Raw genomic sequence first — 23,259 nt, 5'->3', positions numbered from 1 at the left:
CGGTTCCCCCTGGCCACTTTCCCCACTTCCGCAGGGGAGCGGCACACAGCCGGCCGGCTCTCTCGGGGGCTGCACAGGTGTTCCTTCAGATAGATGTTCCCCTTAGATGTTCCTCGTGCATGTTGTCTCTCTCCTCCTTTATAGTCCTCTTCCACCAATCCCAACTCTGCTACCCACACGCCGAGTACGCTGCTCTCCTCCAATCAGGAGTAAGTCCTACAGTTTATTGGTTGAACTGGAGGCAGCTGTGTAGAAGCTGTTTCTCCCTTCTCAGCACCATATTGTGGGAGAGCAGATGCATAGAATAAGTCTTAATTCCAGTAACTTAGTCTAGTCCGAGTTGCTCCCCACAGTCCTGGTTGCCCCTCTTCCAGGCCAGCTCTCTGCTGTGGCCTGGGAAGGCAGTGGAGGATGGCCCCAGTCCTTGTGCCCTGCACCCACATGGGAGACCAGGAGAAGAACCTGGCTCCTGGCTTTGGATCAGCACAGCATGCTGGCTGCAGCGGCCATTGAGGGGTGAACACCAGTAAAGGAAGACCTTTCTCTCTGTCTGTCTACTCCGCCTGTCAAAAAAAAAAAAAAAAAGAATTGAGAATCTTTATTAAAAACAATTTAATTTACATAAAGGGAGAAAATTTCACTTATTTCATATATACATTTTTAAGAACATAATGATATTTCCCATCCTACCCTTACTCCTCCTTCCTCTCTTATTTTTCTTTTAATTTTTGCAATGTTATCCTTTCCATTTATTTCATAATCACAAACTTAACACTCCACCAAATAAACAATTCAGCAAGTAATATTCTAAGTATCTTAAAAGCACTCTGATCCTTGAAAGAAAACAGGCATAGAGCAAGTTAAAGATTGACACAAATATTGTTCCGTGTCATTTTTTAGGGTAAAGTACTGAAATAGAAATCTGGCACTTTTATCAATACTGATCTTTTCAGGGAAATGCATTCTCTTTGTTCTTTCTTTTTATCCCAATGTATCTAATAGTCTAAGGAAAAATCTTCTAAAAATTTTAAATGTTGATAATCATTAAACTTTTAAAGAAAGAGGATAATACAAATGATTGTAGTATTTGCATTTTCATAGAGGAAATTGGCATTCAATGTAATTTTGATGTATCAAAGATATTCAGATTTCTTTCATCAGACTTCAGTGTATTGCTTTAAACTAGCTTACTAAGTACAGCCCCAGAGTTTTTGTTTTAACCATAAAGAGACGAGTGTGAATTCTAAGAAGTTATGATGGCAAAGAAATAAGCATGTAACAAAACACCAAGAGAGATTTAGTATGTCTCATAAAAGGTTACATCCAGTTTTGTGACAAACTGGGTAACTTTATATCATTGAAAAGAAATGAAGTCTTCTCTTAATTTCTGGTTGGCAAGGCATCTGTTAAGATGAGGTACATACATCATAGGGCTCACCGATGAGACTGTCTATGCCTTTCTGTGTGTTGCAGTGGACAAAGGGATAAAGAAAACATCTCACCAAACAGGAAATTTCACTTCTATCTATATTTGTGCAAGAATTATTGGATTATCAAAATAGTGTTACATAGTATTTAAAATATTAATCAATTTCTCACTACCTAACCTTTAAGCACACGTTCAACTTTTTTAATTTAATGAGTAATGGCACTCAGTTCTAAATGCATGTTTTCACACATTATTTTCATTTGTATCTGATTGTTCAAAGAATGTGCTTACTCTGACTTACCTCAAACGGTAGAGTTAGAAACATACCAGGGGATTCTAATTCAATCCCATCAAGGTGGCATGTACCAATGCCATCTCACTAGTCCCAGCGATCAATTTCTGTTCACAATTGATCATAATGATAGGACTAAGAACCAAAGGGATCACATAAACAAGACTAGTGTCTGCAAATACTAGCTGATAGAATCAAAAAGGGAGAGAATGATCCAACATGGGAAGTGAGATACACAGCAGACCCATAGAATGGCAGATATCCTAAACAGCACTCTGGCCTCAGAATCAGCCCTTAAGGCATGCGGATCCGGCTAAAAAGCCCATGAGACTATTTCAGGCATGGAAAGCCAAGACACTCTGGAAAAAAAAAAAAAAACACCTAAATGAAAGATCTCCGCGAGTGAGATCCCAGTGGAAAGAACAAGTCATCAAAGAAGGAGGTACCTTTCTCTGACGGGAGGAGAGAACTTCCACTTTGACCATGACCTTGTCTAAAAATTATCAGAGTCAGTGAACTCAGGGGGCTTCCATAGCTTTGGCAGCTCATGACAAGAGCCTAGGTTGATTACTGATGCTATAAACAAGAGTGTCAATTTGTTAAGTCAACAACAGGAGTCACTGTGCACTTACTCCTCATGTAGGATCTTTGTCCTTAGTGTGCTGTACATTGAGATTTAATGCTATAACTAGTACTCAAACAGTATTTTTCACTTTATGTTTCTGTGTGGGAGCAAACTGTTGAAATCTTTACTTAATGTATGCTAAACTGATCTTCTGTATATAAAGAGAATCGAAAATGAATCATGATGTGAATGGAAGGGGAGAGGGAGTGGGAAAGGGGAGGGTTGCGGGTGGGAGGGACGTTATGGGGGGAAGCCATTGTAATCCATAAGCTGTACTTTGGAAATTTATATTCATTAAATAAAAGTTAAGAAAAAAAAAGAATGTGCTTACTTACAAAATGGAGCATATCTTACATCCATATATGCTTGATTATTTTCCTAAGACCTCCAGCTTTCCTGAAAGTTAAAATTTCAATTCCTAGGATTTTGATGGCTCTTTAACAAATGCATTGAGAATACAGAGAATTTGATTTGTTTTACTCAACATTTGTGCAGGCCTGGAAGCTAATTGCATAGGAATTCTTTTATAACTCAAAATGTGGGGAATTGGAGTAGTAATATAGAAAAATATTCTGGCAAAATTATTTCTAAAAAGATGTAGATGGCTTTAGTATTTATTTTTTAAAGATTGATTTATTTTATTTGAAAGGCAAAGCTACAGAGAGGCAGAGGCAGAGAGAGAGAAATCTTCCATCCACTAGTTCACTACCCAAATGGCCCCAACAGCTGGAGCTGAGTTTATCTGAAGCCAAGAGCTTTTTCAGGGTCTCCCACATGCATGCAGGGGCCCAAAGACTCAGGCCACCCTCCACTGCTTTCCCAGGCCATGAAAAAGAGCTGGATTAGAAGTGGAGCAGCCAGGACTTGAAGCAGCACCCATATGGGATGCCAGCACTGCAGGCAGCAGCTTTACCCGCTATGTCACAGCCCCAGCCTCAGCTTTAGTATTTAAAGCAGTGATATTTAGGCTAATATTAAAAGCATTCCCTTGAAAAGCAGAATACTGCATTTAATTCACCACTAAAATCTCCTTAAATATATCCAAATTACTACTATTTATTTTTTAAAATGAAGAGTTCATTCACCTGGAGTAAAGCGCAATGCAAACCCAAAAAGGTCAGTTTGAACCAGCTAATTTGGCAAGTGAAACCCAACTCATTTTTGTGATACTATCCATTAAGGACTTTCTGAAAATAAATCATGGGCCGGCGCCGCGGCTCACTAGACTAATCCTCTGCCTTGCGGCGCCGGCACACCGGGTTCTAGTCCCGGTCGGGGCGCCGGATTCTGTCCTGGTTGCCCCTCTTCCAGGCCAGCTCTCTGCTGTGGCCAGGGAATGCAGTGGAGGATGGCCCAAGTGCTTGGGCCCTGCACCCCATGGGAGACCAGAATAAGTACCTGGCTCCTGCCATTGGATCAGCGCTGTGCGCCGGCCACAGCATGCCGGTGGCGGCGGTGAACCAACTGCAAAGGAAGACCTTTCTCTCTGTCTCTCTCTCTCACTGTCCACTCTGCCTGTCAAAAAAAAAAAAAAAATCATGAAGAAGTGGACATGAACATGCTTTTTATTTTCTTTTTTTAAAAGAATTTTATTTTTTTTTAATTATTTTTTTTCACCCTCCAATGGCCGCCGCCACCAGCGCACCACGCTTATCTGATGGCAGGAGCCAGGTGCTTCTCCTGGTCTCCTATGGGGTGCAGGGCCCAAGGACTTGGGCCATCCTCCACTGCACTTCCTGGCCACAGCAGAGAGCTGGCCTGGAAGAGGGGCAACCGGGACAGAATCTGGCACCCCGACTGGGACTAGAACCCAGTGTGCAGGCGCCGCAAGGCGGAGGATTAGTCTAGTGAGCCACAGCGCCAGCTATGAACATGCTTTAAGATTACACCAAAGTGAAAGTAGCAGAAGACAGTCAAAAAAATACATTTATATGTGTCCAATTCTACAAGCAGATTTAAATATTGATTCCTTGTATGTCATAGCATTGTGCACACCTATTCTACATAGTCGTGTACTTACCTTAAGGGCCGTAGTAACTATGTTTCGAAAAACTGCCTCCATTTGGAGAGGCAGACCCCACTTCCCTTAAAAGCGGCCTCACTCTGGGGAAACTGAAAGTTACAACGGAACAGCTTGCTAGCGTTTACCATATAAGGAAATCCCTTGGGTCTGACCCAATCGGGAACAACCGTGTTGAACCAGGAAGTACCAGAGGTGACCCCAGCCAATCCACTGTTACCCCACACCCCTCGATGACGTAACCCGGCTTTAAAAGAGGCTCCCAGGCACAGCTTGGGGCCTTCCTCTGCCCTCCGCTGCGCAGTTGAGTAGACCGGGTCCCTGCTACAGCTTATACTTCTGAAATAAACCTTGCTCTTGCATTTCGGTGTGTTCAAGTCTCTGGCTGCATTCGGGGATCCGGCGATCTGGGCACAACATACCCAAACCATTTCCTTATATATAAAGTCTTAAAAATTACTGTCAGGGCTGGTGTTGTGACACAGCAGGTTAAGCTGCTTCTTGCTGTGCTGGCATCCCATATGTGCTCTGATCTGAGTCCCAGCTGTTTCGTATCTGATCCAGCTCCCTGCTAATATGCCTAGGAATGAGTGTCAATTGTTAAATCAACAACGGAAGTCACTGTGCATCTGCTCCCCTTGTAGGACCTCTGTCCTTAATGTGTTGTACTATGCGAATTAACGGTAAAACTGCTACTCAAACAGTACTCTATACTTTGTGTGTCTGTGTGGGTGCAGTCTGTTGAAATATTTACTTAGTATATACTAAGTTGATCTTATGTATATAAAGATAATTGAAAATGAATCGTCAGGAGAGCGACTGCCCCGCTTGCGCTGCCGCCGCCGCTGCTGCAACCACACACAGCCGTGTCCGAGGAGAAGCCCAAGGGGGGTGTGAAGACCGAGAATGACCACATCAACCTGAAAGTGGCCGGGCAGGACAGCTCCGTGGTGCATTTCAAGATCAAGAGGCACACTCCGCTGAGCAAGCTGATGAAGGCCTACTGCCTTCATCATGAGGCAGGTTCCATGGGCAACCAATTAATGAAGTGGACACACCTGCGCAGCTGGAGATGGACGACGAGGACACCATCGATGTGTTCCAGCAGCAGACCGGCAGTGTGACCAGCCGCTTGCCGGGGCGTGGCCTGTTTTCTATCCTTGCGTTTGCTGTTGAATAGTGACCCCGAGACCGTGCAGTCACAAAGGAGTCTGCAGAAGCTCAAGGACATGCAGCGAAGTGACTTCCTCTCTGCCTCAAACTCTCTCTGCAGGGACGAATCCATGACTGAAATGGGGCCAATCAGAACTGTTAGCTTTGTTTAGGTAAGATGAGTTTTTGGGGTTTTTCATTTTTATTTGTCCCCTCGTCTGCTCCCCAAACCTGTGGCCTGAGTGTGGGTTCTCGAGGATGGGCCTTGGCTCCCCTGTGCCAGGCTTGCCTTGATCCTGTCCATAACTCGCGGTTGGGGGTGGAAGACAGGACCTCACTCACCACTTGTAGGCACGGGTTGTTGAAATGCTCGATACTGGACATTGAAGCCTTGTCAAGTTTGGTAATGTGGAAGGAAAATCTGGAACGCGTCTTAAAAAGTAAAAACGTAAAAACAAACAAGTCCTTTAGTAAAATGGCCCAAGCGCTCTCTGCCCTGTTGAGTGTGGCCCCTTGGGTGCAAGGCCCAGCAGCCCCAGCTCGCTCAGCACCTAGTGATTTGTACATGGGCAGAGCCTGGCACACCAAAATTGGCTTTTTCCCTTTTATTAACATGGAAGAAAGTCATTACCACCTTTCTCCTTTGTTAATAGTATTGTGGTCTCAGATTTCTTCTAGTATTTGCTCTGATGAACAATTACGGTCTCTATAGGAAAAAGTAAGGTTAAGTATTGCTGACTTTCCAGTTTGTTATTGTGTAAAGAGCCACTTCTGAGGGTGGTTACCTCTGTAACCCATGGGAAGAGGACCTCTATGGATCTGTGCTATGCTGCTTTCAAACACGTACTGAATTTATGCATTAGTAGGGGGTTTCAGTTCTGTGAATGTGTTTTGGGATGTGTACCAATTAAAATGTTCATAGTTCTGCCTGTTGTCCTTCTAGAAGGACCATTGCTGCTGGTGGCCTTCTCTGCCTTTTTTATAGTCAGCCGAAGGAGTCCACCTCTATGGCTTGCTTGAAATCTTGCTGAAGGTGTTCTCATTTCCTGTTTCACTGTTCGGGCTCAGTGGGGTGTTTGTTGGCTCTGTTGTGTTTACTCCCCAATTTGTACATAACTGTTGTCCTTTCCTACTGTACACAGTAAATATAGTTTGGTTTAAAAAAAAAGAAAAAGAAAATGAATCGTGATAAAAAAAAAAAAGGAATGGGAGAGGGAGTGGGAGATGGGATGGTGGCGGGTGGGAGGGAGGTTCTGGGTGGGGGAGAAGCCACTATAATTCAAAAGTTGTACTTTGGAAATTTATATTTATTAAATAAAAGTTTAAAAAATCCTTAAAAAATATACCTAGGAAAGCAGCCTGACCCAGCCCAGGCCATTGCAGCCATTTGGAGAGTGAACTAGCAGATAGATTTCCCTCTCTCTGTCTCGCTGTCTCTCTCTCTCTCTCTCTCTCTCTCTCTCTCTGTCCTCTGTGTGTGTGTGTGTAGCTCTACCTTTCAAATAAATAAGTAAATCATTTTTCAAAACCTACTGTTTCCCACAGCATGAATGTAGTAACATAACTCCCTGTTGTTTCTTTGACTCATGGACATAGTTTTCTCATGGTTATCTCCCCTTTGAAAAAGGAGCTTTGGGAAATAAAATTGTTTGTCTTGCATCAGATTGTAAGATGGAAAAGCATAATTCAAAAGTAGTTATTCAATTTTTAAAGATTTATTTATTTATTTGAAAGAGTTACAGAGAGAGAAAGGAAGAGGCACAGAGAGAGATCTTCCATCTGCTGGTTCATTTCCCAAATAGCAGCAATAGCCAGGGCTGGGCCAAGCTGAAGCCAGAATCCAAGAACAGGGAGCTTCAGCTGGGTGTCCCACGTGGGTGATAGGATCCCAAGCACTTGGGTCATCTGCTGCTACTTTCTTGGGACGCATTAGCAGGGAACTGGATTAAAAGTGCAGAAGCTGGGACTCAAACCAGAATCCTTAAGAGATGCCAGCAATGCAGGCCACAACTTAACCCGTGTTGCCACAGTACCAGCCCCTTAGTTATTTAATTTTTAAGTATAATAGACACACTATTGTATTATCAGTCAAAAACTATGCATACTTCCTATCTTAATGAAATATTTAAAGATGCATAACTAAGCCCTTTCAAGCGAAACCATTTCAGTCTTGTGATGGTAATTTGTTTAGTGGTTTCCATGGTAAGATGTCCCTTGGAGTTATCCAGAAGAGCTTTAAGACTAAACATCTTCCTTGGAATGTAACCCAAAAAGTCTGAGGTCACAGGTATAAAGCCCAGCATTCTGCATACTTCATAAGCTCCTTTGGTATTTTTGTTGCACAGCTCAGTATGGAGACTATGGGAGACAAAGGTATCTGATCTACCATGGAATACTGCTGATTTTCACAGCTTCTGTGCTTTACATTTGTCACAATTTTGCCTGGTATTAAAAAAAAATTGTTCTACACAAGGCTATAGTTTTGAAAAATACCTAGAACATTCCTGGGTTGGGATCTTGTTGGAATTTTCCTTAAGACTGACTTACTTTGCTTTTTTTAATTTTAGTTTTAGGCATTCATCACATATCCATTTGTTTATATTTTCTATATAATTTATATATATATATATATATTCTGATTATTCCAAGTTAGAAAATACAAATATTTCATATTTTAATGAGCATTTCAAAATGTTTGACTTTAGGTTTGGGTCTTTGGCCTAAGGATGGAGACACTAATTAAGGTGCTCATATCCTATATTTTAGTGTGAGGGTTCAAGTCCTGACTCTACTAATGCAGACCCTGGTGATGGGTCAAGTAGTTGGGTCTCTGACACTCACACAGGAGACTTGGACTGAGTTCCTGACTCCTAGCTTTGGCCTTCCTGGCCCCAGCTATTGCAGGTATTTAGGGAGTGAATCAATCAGTGGATGGGAGTGTTCTCTATCCCTCTGGTTCTCAAATAAATATTTTTTTAATTAAAAAAATAAAAAGGGGCCAGCGCTGTGGCACAGTGGGTTAACACCCTGGCCTGAAGCACCAGAATCCCATATGGGCGCCATTTCTAGTCCCTGCTGCTCCTCTTCTGATGCAGCTCTCTGCTATGGCCTGGGAAAGCAGTAGAAGATGGCCCAAGTCCTTGGGACCCTGCATCCACATGAGAGAGACCTGGGGGAAGCTCCTAGCTTCTGGCTTCAGATCGGCACAGCTCCAGCCATTACAGCCAACAGGAGAGTGAACCATCGGATGGAAGACCTCTCCCACTCTCTGCCTCTCCTCTCTGTCGAATTCTGACTTTCAAATAAATAAATATTTAAAAATAAAATAATTTAAAAAAACAAAATTCATTGTGCCCTTTTGTGGCATACTTTTTAGTACTTCAATACATGTAAACAATGTATAAAGATCAAATCAGGTTAGCTAACTTTTTCTATCCTTTAAACATTAAAAATGTTTTGATTAGAATCTACTAATTGTACATATTTCTGAGGTAGTATATTTCAATATATGTATGTAATGTGAACTGTCCAAATTAAGGTGGTTGACGTCAAAGGGTATAAAAACAGGAGATCTAAGGTAAGTTCTGTAGTTGATCTATTAACTTTGCTGTCCCCCAAAGGCCCACATGTGGAATGGTTGGCTTCAGGGTAGTGTTACTGGGAAAGGAAAGAGACTTAACCCAATTCTGGGGTGCAAGGGAGGGCCTTGGGTCCTGGGGTCCTTGGGCACTCACCATCAGAAGGTATTCTTTCATTAGGATTGATTATACCTGCAGCACTCAGCCTTGCCTCCCACTCTACTTCCTGACTGACCATGTGATCCTCCTGGACACAAGCTGCATCCGCCATTCTCATCAGATGCCAGGTGACAGGAGCTGTCTGACCTTTAACTGTGAGATCCCAAAACCATGAGCCAAAATAAACCACTTTGCCTCATAAGTAACTCCTCTCAGGTAGTTGTGTGTTCTTTGAAGATTTATTTATTTATTTGAAAGGCAGAGTAACACCAGAGACAGAGAGAGAAAGATCATCTGCTGGGTCACTCCCCCAAATGGCCACAGCAGCCCAGGGCTGAGGCAAGCACAAGGCAAGAGCCTGGAACTCCATCCTGTCTCCCACACGGGTGGCGGGGGCCCAAATACTTGGGTCCTCTTTCACTGCTTTCCTGGTTGCATCAGCAAGTAGCTGGAATGGAAGCAGATCAGCCAGGAGTCTAACCCGCATTCTGATATGGGATGTCAGCACCTCAGGCAGCCACTTAACCACTGTACCACTATGCCAGCCATCCCAGATATTTGTTAAAATAACAAAAAAAAACTAATACAGTAACCAATTCTAAACTTCTAGAAAAATTACAAATGGATGTGTCCAAACATTAGACACAAATACTGTTTTTAAAATTATGTTGGAAAAAATACATATCAAAACATTTTTACACTGGTCTACTTTATTAATTTAAAAATTCTCATAGAACATAATTTATTTGAAGTAAAATGCCACACAGAAAAGAAATGAGAAAATTCTAATTGTGCATAATTTATAAAAGAGAAAAATACTACTTAATAAATATACTTTCATATCCAACATAAGCATTTTAAAAATTCATCCTTTTGTCCCAAAATTCTCTGGTTAAAAATTTTTCAAATTTACAGAAATGTTGAAATATTTTCATAACACAGACTATCCTTTCTCTTGATTCATGATTACTAATCTACCTTCTCTGTGCATTTATCTATCTATAATCACATTTTGTTTGTCTGCTAAGCCATAAGAAAGTATTTTGCAAGCACTAAGGCTTTTATCTGCAAATAGTTTGGTATGTATCTGCTAAGGAAGATATTCTTTCCTATGACCACAGTACTATTATTACATCTCAGGAAATTAACAATAATAAAATAATGTCATCTAACACAAGTGTTATGCCCCTCCACTTCTCTTCCAGGCACATTGGCAGGGAGCTGAATCAGAGGTGGAGCAGCCAGGACTCGGACCTGTCCAATTGTCCCCAATGGCTTTTATGGCTGTTTCTTTTCAAAATTCATTTCACAATTGGTTCTAAAATGTGTGAGGTTTTTTTTTATTTATATCTTCATCACTTTTAATCTAGAGCAATAGTTTTTATTTGTTTTTTGATACACGACTGCTTTTACCAATCCAACCTCATTTTGATTTGTTGGTGGTGGTGATGTCTTCCATTGAGTGGAATTTTCCTCCTTCCAAAATTCCGAAAGATTTCTCAAAATTCATGTGAAGCTAAAGATTTTGGCCTGGTACATGTATGACATTAAGTACTAGTAATTAAATCATGTCAGGAATCAGTGTGTCTTATTTCTCTGTTGGTGTTGATAATTTGATAATTTGATACACATGATGATCATCAGGTTCTCCATTATAAAGTTGCATTTTTCTGGGATCATCCTTGTGGCTTAGCAAGTTAAGCCACTGTCTGTTAACACCACCATGCCAAGTGGGCAGTAGTCTGAGTCCTTGCTGCTCCACTTCTGATTCAGCTCCCTGCCAATGTGCCTGGAAGAGAAGTGGAGGGGCATTTTAAAAAGAATCACTCTTCAAGGAAGAACTTAAGAACTATCAAAGGACAAGTAACGGGGGAGCCAGACGAAGCCTAGCCTCTGAAAAGTCAAGACCTCCTTTGCCATGTCTTCTATATTCATCTACCAGCGCTATAGCCAGCCACGGAAACCGAGTGAGCCACAGGAGACACTGACACAAGGGAATCCAGGAGAAAGCCAGGAGGGAGATGCCTCCTCCGCGAGGGTGAGACGGAGTGAAAAGCCACAGGTGGCTGCCCATAGAAGAGCCCTTCCTGGTGATGGCAGGACATTGGAGGACAGCAGCTGTTTCACACTGATCGGGAGGGTTTACTCCGTGAGAACCTTGAGCAGCATCCAGGAGGCCACTACATTGATCTTTGACGTCCTCTCCAGGATTAAAGATGTGGAGCATCCACTGTGTGAGGGGTGTACCGACAACCTCCTGGAGCATTGGACTCCCAGCTCACCCTTGCCGAACTTGACACCCAGAACTACAAACGCTGCCCGGAGTCTGGGAGCTGCAGGTGGAGCATGAGACCACGGAGAGCAGGCCCTGGAGCTGGAGGACGTGGACCAAGGCGGTGCAAGAGCTGCGGCTCTCCAGGAGGCCGAGGCAGAGACCCAAGAAGTGGAACAGCAGGAGTTGCAGTTCCGCATTGAGAGCTGTGCGCTGCAGGGGCAGCAGGTGGAGCTGTGTGGCCAGCTGGGGAGTGTGGAGAATCAGCTGCGGTACGCCCAGGTGCAGGGGCACAGGCACAAGAAAACCAGCACCTGCCAAGTCACGTTTGAGATCTGGGAGGAGGGCTCCATGGGCGTCACCAACAACCTCCGGTGGGGGCTGCCTTCCCAGCAGCCCTGTGGACTGGCGTGAGACCAATGCTGCCTGGGGACAGGTGGCCTTGCTGATCCTCACCCTCTCCAAAACAATTGGCCTGGAGTTCCAGAAGCACTAGCTCGTCCCTGCGCAGACCACTCCTATCGGAAGTCTTCCACAGCTAATTCAGTCACGCTGCCTTTGTACTCTGACGAGGGCCAGAATCTTTTCCTGAACAAGTCTGACCGCCATGATTGCCTTCCTGGACTGCTTATGGTCGTTCAAGGAAAGGCTGAGAAAGGAAAGCAGGGCCTGCCGCTGCCCTACAAAATCCGAGTAGAGGGAGGCCTGCTGGAGGATTCCATGGGCCATGGGCAATGCTGTACCCTCCAGACGGGTCTGAACACCAGGGAGCAGTAGACACGGGCATTCAAATTCATGCTTGTCAATTTGAAATGTAGTGCTGCTTGGGCCTCATTAAGATATCATAAATTTAAGCTTTTCCCCCAAAAAATTGTGAAAATATTAGATTGTAAAGCTAACGAGTACAGCATGTTTCTAGTTCAAGAGATCAATGACCACACCAGGTATTAATTTAAGAACAAGATAAAATATTAGGGGCTGGTGCTGTGGCTCTGCAGGCCAACTATCCCATATAGAATTGATTATTTGAGTCACAGCTGTTCTGCTTCCCAAAATCTCCATGCAAGTGTGCCTGGGAAAGCAGCAGAAGATGTACCAAGTGCATGGGCCCCTGACACTCTTGTGGGAGACCAGGATGGTGTTCCAGGCTCCTGGTTTCAGTCTGGCCCAACCCCAGCTGTTGTGGCCATTTGGAGAGTAAACCAGTAGATGGGACATCTATCTCACTCACTCTCTCTCTCTCTCTGTCACTGTGCCTTTCAAGATCTTAGTAGAAATGCTTCCAACTTTTCCCCACTCAGTATGATGCTGGCTGTAGGTTTGTCATATATTGTCTTGAATATCTTGAGGAATGTTCCTTCTACACCCAATTTGCTTAAGAATTTTATTATGAGAACAGATGTTGTACTTTATCAAATTCTTTCTCTGTATCTATTGAGATAATCATACGGTTTTTATTCTTCAATTTGTTAATGTGATGTATCACATTTATTCACTTGCATATGTTGAAACATTTTGAACAAAGATCATCTTCGTCCTTCACCCAGCCTCCTCCAATGTTAATAGCTTACATAACTATAGTACAATATCAGGAAATTGGCACTGATACAACTCACAGGGCTTATCAGAATTTATCAATAATCCATGTGTGTGTATGTGTGCACATGCATTTGTACACACACATACACATACACTGCTACATGTGATTTTATTGCCTGTTCTTCATCTAACCTGTGTCACAATCAAGACACTTAACTGTACCATTACCTCAAGACTCCCTTGTTGATACACCTTTAGAATCATACTCATGCACTCCTCATTCCCAACCTTAACTCTTAGAAATCATTAATCTGTTCTTTGTCTTCTTAATTATAGTATTTCATGAGTTTTATGTAAAGAAGTTAGAGCCTTTTTGAGATTATCTTCTTATTTTAAAAAAGGAAGATATTTTCATAGCTTCATATTCTTTCTCCTCTTCTTCAACCCCTGTGACAGAAATTTTAGATCATGTGTTATTGCTCCACAAGTTCCCAAGGCTCTCTTCATTTTTAAAAATTCTATTTCTTCTCTGTTGTTCACATTGGATACTTGTACAAAGTTCTTGTATTTCCTATGTACAGGTTCAGGAACATAGTTATACTTTCCACCCTACCTTCCCTCCCACCCGCCCATGCTCCTACTCTTCTTCCTCCCCCATCTCCTATTCACATGCTTATTTTTTACAAAGATCTATTTTTATTTAACTTTATACTCATAAGATCAACCCTATGTTAAGTAAACAGTTCAACAAATAGTATGAAGAAAAAAACACTGTTCCTCAACAGTCAAGACAAAGGCTATAAGCAATCATCATCAAATCTGAAAATGTCAATACATTATAATTTTCTTGTAGAGAACAATAGTTCTTTCTTTTATGAAAAGTAGTAGTTTATGGTATGGAAATATCATAATTTCTTTACCATCTACTAATTTAAGACCATGTGGAAAGCTGGAACCCAAAGTGTTGTTGGGACTAGAAACCAGGTACTCTTGATATGAGATGTGGGTATCCGAAGTGATGTCTTAACAGCTGTGCAAAATGCTTGCCCCTGAGGTGAAACAATATTTACAGAGTATTTCCTTCCTCACTGTTTTTCTTTGACAGGATTGTTTGTGCTAGATTTGATCTATGACTTTTCATATGAATTTTAAATAAGTTTTCTATGTGTATAAAAATCTTTCCTGGGATTTTTCATGGGAATTGCATTAAGCAGTAGATAGACAATTGGTGAAGAATTGACAACTTTATCATATTGAATATCCCATTACATGAATAAGATATTTCTTCACATTTTTTAGTTCTTCTTTGATTTATTTAGTCAGCTTAAAGCCATGTGTCACCTTACAGTGGAAATACATTCTAGTTCATGCATTACTAGGGCACTTTTGTCATTGTATAAACATCAGAAAATCTGCTTACATAAAGTCAGATTGCTATGCCATCACTAGGCAATATAATCTTATGAGACTACTGTTATATATGCAATCCATCATTGATCTAAACTTTGCTGAGTCACATGTCAGTATTTTACTTTTCAGTGTACAGATCCTGTATGTATTTTCTTAAGTGTGTATCTAAATGCCTCCTTCTCATTCTTTGAGTAATTTTACATGGTATTGTGTTTTTAATTTTGTTTTCTGCATGTTCATTCTTAGTACCTGGAAATGGGATAGACTTTTGTGTCTGTGTTGATCTTATATTCATTCATTATTACTTTAGGAGACTTGTAGATTACCTGGAATTTACTACAGAGAAATTCATGCCATTTGCAAGTAGAGATAGACTTATTTGTTTCTTTATAGTACATATGCCTTACTTTGTGTTCATTCTCAGTGGTGAAGCATTCAGTCTTTCACCAATAGGTATGTCAGCTGTAGAATTTTTAATAGATGCTACCATAAACCATTTGTATCCCCCCAAAAATTATGCATTAAAATTCTAACCCAGAAGATTATGACATTGCAGTATGAATCCTCAGGTAGGTGATTAGGTCAAGAAGGCAGACACACCCCCCCCAGGAACAGGATTAATACTCTTATAAAAGGCTTCAGAGGACTCATGCTCCTTTTTGCCTGTGAGAACACAGCAAGAAGACAGCATCTATTAAGCAGGAAGCAGACCCTCATCAAACACCGACTGTGCCGGCACCTTGATCTTAGACTTCCTTGGCCTCCAGAATCATGAGGAATGGTTTCCTATTGTTGATAAGCAACTTGGCCTATGTTATTCTGCTATACGAACCTGAAAGAATTCAAACAAAAGCTCTGAATCAATGGTATGAAATTATTACTTAGTCCTATTTTCTTAAGAGTTTTTATTATAAATAGATGTCAAGCTGTCAAATGCTTTTCCTGTATCAACTGATAGGATCTAATGATTTTCTTCTTAAATCTATTGATATGATTAATCACATAGAAGGACTTTCAAATATTGAATCAGCCTACTTATATAAACATTTTAGCTCTTTTTTTATTTTTTGAAAGGTGATTTTACAGAGAGAGAGAGAGGTAGAGACAGAGACAGAGAGAGAGATCTTTCATCCTCTGGTTCACTCCCCAAATGGCCACAAAGCTCAGGGCTGGGCAGATCAAATCCAAGAGCCAGGAGTTCCTTCCAGGATTCCCATGTGAGTGGCAGGGGCCCAAGCACCTGGGCCATCCTCCATTGCTTTCCCAGGCCATCAGCAGGGAGCTGGATCAGAAGTGGTGTAGCCGGGACTGGAACTGGCACCTATATGGGATGTTGATATTGCAGGAGGCAGCTTAACCTGGTATGCCACTCTTAACCTGCTGTGCCACAACCCCCAAATTTTAGCTCTTGAAGTGAATTATGGAAACATTAGCTCCTTTAACCTCACTTAATTTTAAACATCTTACATATTTACATATATTAAACACTATTTTGAAGGATGATATCATTTTTACCTTAATTGTAAAACATGATTAATGAAACTCAAGGATAGTCCATTATGTTTATTTTAACTTTTACCCTGTGCATTGTTCTAATTTGCTTTCTGAAGTTCCTGATCTCTGTTACCTTTATTTTCTGTTTGAGTAGCTTCATTCTTTAGGGTTAGTTATGACAGTGACAATGTCTGAGTTCATCTGAGAATATCTTTATCTCCCCTTCCTTTCTAAAGGTTAGTTCCACAATATAAGATTTGCAATTGACAGTTATTTTTTTTCAGCTCATGAAGAATGTTGTGCTCTCAATGATTTCACATGAGAAATGCACTATCATCTGAATTGCTTCCTCTGTACATAGTACATTGCTTCTCACTGACAGTTATTAAAGTTTTTTCATTGTCTTCAGTTTTCACAAGTTTACTTGTAAAGTGTTTTAATCCTGCTATCCTTTGGTTTACCCTATTTCAAAGTGGTCAAATTTCTTGACTCTGTAAGTTTCTTTTGCCAAGTTTCGAGAAGTTACAGTATTTATTCTTTGAATATTTTCATAGCTTCACATTCTTTCTCCTCTTCTTCAACCCCTGTGACAGAAATTTTAGATAATTTGTTATTGTCCCACAAGTTCCCAAGGCTCTCTTCATTTTTAAAAATTCTACTTCTTCTCTGTTGTTCACATTGGCTACTTGTACATTCCATTGATCCGTTTTCCAGTTCACTGAACCTCTCCATTTTCATCTCCTCTCTATTGATTCCATACAGTGAAGCTTTTATATCAGATTCTGTATTTTTCAGTTATCTAATTTTTCTTTGGTATTTTTATAACTTCTGCTTTTTGCTAGGACATTTAACTTTTTTTATACTTCAAGATAAAACACAATTGTCTTATTTTTATCATGACCATTTTAAAAATGCTTCTCAAGGGGCTGGCAGTGGGTTATGCCACCGCCTGTGACAACAGCATCCCATATGAGGTGCTGGTTAGAGTTCCTGTGTCTAGTCCAGCTCCCTGCTGATGCACCTAGGAAAGACGTAGAAGATGGCCCAAGTACCTGGGCCCCATGCAACCTATATAGGAGACCTGGAGGGAGTTCCTGGTTCCTAGCTTGAGCCTGGTCCAGCCCAGGCTGTTGTGTCCATTTTTTATATAGAAAGCTTTTATTTAATAAATGTAAATCTCATAAGTACAACTTTTGAATTATAGTGGTTCTTTCCCCCATAGCCGCCCTCCCACCCCCAAACCATCCCACGTCCTAATCCGTCTCCCATCCCATTCTTCATTAAGATTCATTTTTAATTATCATTATATACAGAAGATCAACTCTATACTAAGTAAAGATTTCAACAGTTTGCACCGACACAGAAACACAAAGCATAAAGTACTATTTGAAGACTAGTTTTACCATTAATTCTCAAAGTACAACACATTAAGGACAGAGGTCCTACATGGGGAGCAAGTGCACAGTGGCTCTTGTTGTTGATTTAACAATTAACACTCTTATTTATGATGTCAGTGATCACCCAAGGCTCTAGACATTAGCTGCCAAGACTATGGAAGTCTCTTGAGTTGTAGTGGCCATTTAAGAAGTGAACTAAGGGGCTGGCATTGTGGCATAGCAGGTAAAACTGCCAGCTGCTGTGCCAGCATCCCATAGGGGTGCCTGTTCAAGTCCCGGCTGCTCCACCTCCAATCTAGCTCTCTGCGATGGCCTGGGAAAGCAGTAGAAAATGGCCCAAGTCCTTGGGCCCTTACTCTCATGGGAGACCTGGAAGAAGCTCATGGCTCCTGGCTCTGGATTGGCCCAGCTGCAGCCATTGTGGCCATCAGGGGAATGAACCATCAATTGGAAGAACTCTCTCTCTCTTTCTCTCTTCATCTGCTTCTCTGTAACTCTGCCTTTCAAATAAATAAATAAATCCTTTAAAAATGAACCAGTGAAAGGAATATCAAGCTCTCTCACACACTCTGCCTTTCAAGCAAATAAATATATCTTTTTTAAAAAAATTCTTCTCAAATAATTCCTACATATGCTACATCTTGGTTTTGTCATCAGTTGGTTTCTTTCACTGTTCTAACTTTCCTTCACTCAACATAGAATTAGTTAAATGCCTTCTTTTTTAACTTATTTTTTAAAGAATACAGAGTTCATACAACTTTAGGAACATAGTTCTTCCCACCATACCTCCCCTCTCACCCACACTTCCACCCTCCTCCTCTTCCTCCCTCTCCCATTAACTTTGTACACAGAAGACCAACTCTATACTAAGTAAAGATTTCAACAATCTAAGTGTTCTTCTTTATGCCGGGCTCAGTGCTGGACCCAGCAATGAAAAAGGATTAAGTCCTTCCCTAATTCTCTTCTCCAAAGAAGATAAAAAATCTGAAAATGTTTTGGTGAATCTATCTCTGTGGGAAAATAACCAAATATAGTGTGTGTATACATGTGTGCATGTATACATATTTGCAATATTTATTATGTACATTTACATTATAGAAATTTTCTTTACATACTAATGCTAGAATTAAGTACTTTCTTTGCCCTTTACTTTTTTCATTGATATTATGTTTCAACAGCTGTTCATAATGAAATAAAAGATCTACTTCATTCATTTTAGCAGAAGCCATATGTCTCAGTATGTGATTGTACCATATTTTATTTAAGCATTTTACTCTTGATAGACAGAGTTTTTTCCATAAATTTTTGTTTTTGGAAATAAAAAGTACTTTTGTTAATTCATAAACTAACAATATAATTACAATTTTGTGTCTATTTTGGAGCAAATGCCTAGCAGTGAAATTGTGCATTAAATGTTTGTCTCTACTTTTTAATTGATCAAAAGGCAGTGAAGATGATTACATAAAAGAAAAAATTATTTATGGCAGTGACATATTCACCCCATAGTTATTGAATATTATTCTTTAAAATTTATCCAGGATTACAGTGTCAGGATTAAAATTATTACCAAATTATTCTTGAATAAAAATAACCTATTGGGAATATGAGGGAATTATAATAATAAATATTATATTATTGTATAATTATATTAAGATTCAAATAATAATAATAGATATACTCTATTTATTCTCCAGTTGTGAATATGTAACTATTGAATTAAAAGTGAATTGTGGTGGGGCCAGTGCTGTGGCACGGCGGGTTAACACCTTGGCCTGAAGCGCCGGCATCCTATATGGGTGCCAGTTCTAGTCCCAGCCGCTCCTCTTCTGATCCAGTTCCCACCTATGGCCTGGGAAAGCAGTAGAAGATGGCCCAAGTCCTTGGGCCCCTGCACCCACATGGGAGACCCAGAAGAAGCTCCTGGCTCCTGGCTTTGGATCGGTGCAACTCTGGCCATTTCGGCCATCTGGGGGGTGAACCAGTGGATGGAAGACCTCTCTAAATAAATCTTAAAAAAATAAAATGAATTGTGAGGGCCGGCACTGTGGCATAGTAGGTAAAGCTGCCCCCTGCAGTGGTGGCATTCCCAAATGGATGCCGGTTCAAGTCCCAGCTGCTCCACTTCCGATCCAGCTCTCTGCTATGACCTGGGAAAGCAGTAGAAGACAGCCCAAGTCCTTGGGCCCCTACACCCTCGTGGGAGACCTGGAAGAAGCTCCTGGTTCCTGGCTTCAGATCGGTGCAACTCCGGCTGTTGCAGCCAATTGGGGAATTAACCAGTGGATGGAAGACCTCTCTCTCTCTCTCTCTCTGCCTCTGCCTCTCCATAACTCTGCCTTTCAAATAGATAAATAAATAAATCTTTTAGAAATATTGTGTTTTGGTTAAACATCTCAATATATATTAATATTCACATTTGAATTATGTCCTATGGATTAATCCAATCCATCTGGCAAAGCTTTTTAAGATGATGACTGGCTAAGAGTAGGTTCTCAATATGTTGATGGTGTTAAGGATGATTTACTCACTGTTCAAGATTTTGAAGGACTCAATAAACCTAATTTGGAGATCCAAAGAGACGTGCTTATTTGGAAAGCCTAGCTTGTCTCTGCACAAGGAGCTTCCCGGTTTATAATTCTACAGATAAAAACCTGTTTGTCATCAGAACACAGTAGTGTAGTTATCCGGTCATCAGATTTACCATCCAATTCATGGTAACAAAATGCTCTAAAGTATAGAATAAGACTGCAAGTGACCTGTGGTGTGGCATAGCAGATAGAGCCGCTTGCCTGTGGTGCCACCATCCCATGTGGGTCCCCCGTTCCAGCTGTTCCACTTTCAATGCAGCTTGTTGCTAACAGTCTGTAAAAACAGCAGAAGATGGATCAATTGCTTAAGCCCCTGCACCCATATGGGAGACCCAGAAGAAGCTCCTGGTTCCTGGCTTTTGTTTGGCCAAGCCCTGGCCATTGCCACCATTTGCGGAATGAACCAGAGAATAGAAGATTCTCTCTCTCTCTCTCTCTCTCTCTAACTCTGCCTCTCAAGTAAATAAAATAAATTAAAAAACACACAAAAAAAAACACAAAAGTTGCCTTGGATATTCATGTACACATGTATAAGAAAAAAAGAAAGAACAAGATTGCAAAACAACCATTTACAGTGAGAGCTATGCTATTGAGATTACTTAATTGTATCCCATGTATTCTCCACTGGCTATCTGGTTATATTTCAGATTGTGATCTTTACACATTATGCGCAGAATCAGACGATGTGGCTAATAAGATTTCAATTTTGTGTGATGCCTGCATTTCAAAGCTGTATATGTTTAACTAGAATCATACAAGATAATTTCATTATTAATTCACATAACAGTGGGAAAATATTTAGAGTTCAATACTTGCTTTAAGTTTTTTTGGTCTTTAACATAAGAATTTATAATTAAAATACTGTACTCATCCTCATGGGAGACCTGAAAGAAGCTTCTGGCTCTTGGCTTTGGATCGGTGCAGCTCCAGCCATTGCATACATTAGTGAGTGAACCAGTGGATAGAAGATCTCTTTCTCTCTCCGCCTTTACCTCTCTGTAACTTTGACTTTCAAATAAATAAACAAGTCTTAAAAAAAAAATACTGTGCTCAAAAACTACTTAAGTTAATTCCTTCCCCTATCCTTTCAGTGCAGGTATGGTGTTCATTTACAATACAAATGGTTCAAATCTGTTTGCTCTTTGAAAATTTGAACATTAGAAGAAATAATGCTGGTAATGGAATATATAATAAAATAATGATTAATAAGTCAACATTAATACAAATGGATGCAATGGATGGAGTATAATTCTTCCATACAGTAGCATGTAACCTAATAAATGTAGGAGTAATGATGGAATTAGAATATCACATTTGGTATATACTACATTAAATATCACTTCTGGCAGAGTCAAAAACTGTCACTAGAACTACCAGTAAAATTCTGATAATAGAGTATTTATCTCAAAAGATACGTTTTAAGTTGAAAAGAGAAAAATAGTAGCTTTGTAGTATATAAATCTGGCAGTTACCATCTTAAATGATCAAAGTTAAAATCACCACTACTGTACGCTCTGATAATGCACTGAGAAAGACACAGCATCTCTTTGAGGTCTTGCACCAAAAAATATAACCTGATGCTAGCAGAGGGAATATATGTCAAACAAACCTGATGGACAGTTTGCACCCTTTATTCCTCAGTAATGTCAGCTTGATAAGATGTAAAGTCAGTCTGAGAAACTACTTCAAATAAAAAGAAGTATAAAGTATAACTAAGGGTAATGTGAGACTTTGGATGAGATCCTTGGTGTGACTTTTTTCTTTTTCTGTAAACATTAGTGAAATAATTGGGAAAATTTGAATTTGTAATTTGATTTGAATAATGTCTATATTAGATACTAATGATGTTTCAATGTTAATTTCTTTGTTTTAATGATTGTGCTATGATTATATGAGAGCATTTCCTACTTCTAAGAAACATATACTGAGATATTTAAGAATAATGGGGGAGCTGGAGCTGTGACATAGTGGGTAAAGCTGCTGCCTGCGGTGCTGGCATCCCATATGAGCAGCAGTTCGAGTTCCCGCTGCTCCACTTCTGATCCAGCTCCCGGCTAATGGCCTGGGAAAGCAGTGGAAGATGGTCCAAGTCCTTTGGCCCCTGCACCCACATGGGAGACCCGGAAGAAGCTCCTAGATCCTGGCTCCTGGCTTCAGATCAGCACAGCTCCAGCTGTTGTGGCCATCTGAGGAGTGAACAGCAGATGGAAGACTCTCTCTCTCTCTCTCCCTCTCTCTCTCTGCCTCTTTCTCTGCCTATGCCTCTCTGTAACTCTTTCAAATAAATCGGTTAAAAAAAGAAGAAGAATGTGGAATCCTGGAACAACTTATTCTCTAATATTTCACAAGAAAGTAGAAAATAAATGTGATAAAATGTTGGTGTATCAGTAATGATACCTGAAACTGGGTCAAAAGTACAGTAGAATTCTTTGTATCACAACATTTTGTAAAACTGTTATAGTTCCTTTTTTAAAGATTGATTTATTTCTTTGAAAGGCAGAGTTACAGAGAGGAAGACACACGCACAAGCACACACACAAGCACACAGAGAGAGTGAGAGGGAGAGAATGAATCTCAATCCACTGGTTCACTCTCCAAATGGCTACACTGGCTGGAGTCCAATCTAGAACCCAGAAACTCCATCAGGGTCTCCCATGAGAGTGGCAGGCACCCAAGTGCTTGAGCCATCTTCTGCCATTTTCCCACGTGTATTAGCAGGAAGCTGGATTGGAAGGCGAGTAGCTGGATCTTGAACCAGCATTCTGATATAGGATGCAATATCACAAGTAGTTTAAATTGCTGTGTCACAACACCAGCACTGAAGTTGATCTGGTAGGTATGAAGTTATTTCAAAATGAAAAATTAGGGATCAGTGCTATGGCATAGCAGGTAGAGCCACTGCCTGCAGTGCCTGCACCCATATGAGTGTGGTTTGAGTCCTGGCTGCTCCATTATTTTTTTCTTTTTTTTTTTTTTTTTTAAGGGAAAGGGTTTATTGGAGAAAACCCAGCAGACTAGAGGGAATGGGCAAGGAAGGAAAAAGAGAGAGTGAGGAGAGAAAGGAGAGAGGAGAGAGAAGAAGAGAGAGGGGAGCAACAGAGAGGGGAAGAGCAGAGATTAGAGATCGAGAGGAGAAAGAAGACAAGAGGAGCCGAGAGAGAGACAAGAGGAGGCTAGAGAGGAGAGAAGAGCCACATGTTCAGGAACGGCTCCTTTTACAACTTTGCCAGGGGGCAGGCAGGGAAGTAGGAGCAGCGAATCCCATTAGGATGGGGGTGGAGCTTGACACCAGGGGTTGGGCCAT

General features: G+C 40.9%; 1 long non-coding RNA gene and 1 pseudogene across 1 annotated transcript; one reads left to right on the top strand and one right to left on the bottom strand.

Moving 5' to 3' along the window:
- Positions 1-281: 281 nt before the first annotated feature.
- Positions 282-4,479, bottom strand: LOC149124291 (uncharacterized). Its single transcript, XR_016215155.1, has 2 exons — positions 4,367-4,479; positions 282-563 (listed from the first exon to the last, which is right to left on the bottom strand). It is a non-coding gene; the product is annotated as an uncharacterized LOC149124291 (long non-coding RNA).
- Positions 4,480-5,169: 690 nt separating this feature from the next.
- Positions 5,170-5,811, top strand: LOC127492485 (small ubiquitin-related modifier 3 pseudogene; annotated as a pseudogene).
- The last annotated feature ends 17,448 nt before the right edge of the window (positions 5,812-23,259 follow it).

The sequence above is a fragment of the Oryctolagus cuniculus genome, chromosome 10, assembly GCF_051225735.1.
Source record: "Oryctolagus cuniculus isolate XC-2025 breed Fujian yellow rabbit chromosome 10, ASM5122573v1, whole genome shotgun sequence".
Lineage (NCBI taxonomy): Eukaryota > Metazoa > Chordata > Mammalia > Lagomorpha > Leporidae > Oryctolagus > Oryctolagus cuniculus.
This window is presented reverse-complemented; position numbering and strand designations above follow the sequence as displayed.